Consider the following 231-nt stretch of genomic DNA (forward strand, 5'->3'; position numbering starts at 1 on the left):
CTCCTGGGCTCAGAATTCGGTTTTTGGGGGCTGGAACTTCGTGTTCTGCGGAGCGTAGGATCCCACTCTGGTTGTTAGTTTCTCTCTGTTTTCGGAGGGGTGCAGATTGTTAGTTTCACTCTCTGTATTCGGAGGGGAAGGCACAGCGCTGGACTAAAGGGTCCTTTCTCCTACCTGGACTCTCGGTGGTCCCTTCTCGCAGTCTGGCTAGGGCTAGTACGGGCGGACGCT

Source organism: Mandrillus leucophaeus, unplaced genomic scaffold (assembly GCF_000951045.1).
Source record: "Mandrillus leucophaeus isolate KB7577 unplaced genomic scaffold, Mleu.le_1.0 Scaffold122, whole genome shotgun sequence".
Lineage (NCBI taxonomy): Eukaryota > Metazoa > Chordata > Mammalia > Primates > Cercopithecidae > Mandrillus > Mandrillus leucophaeus.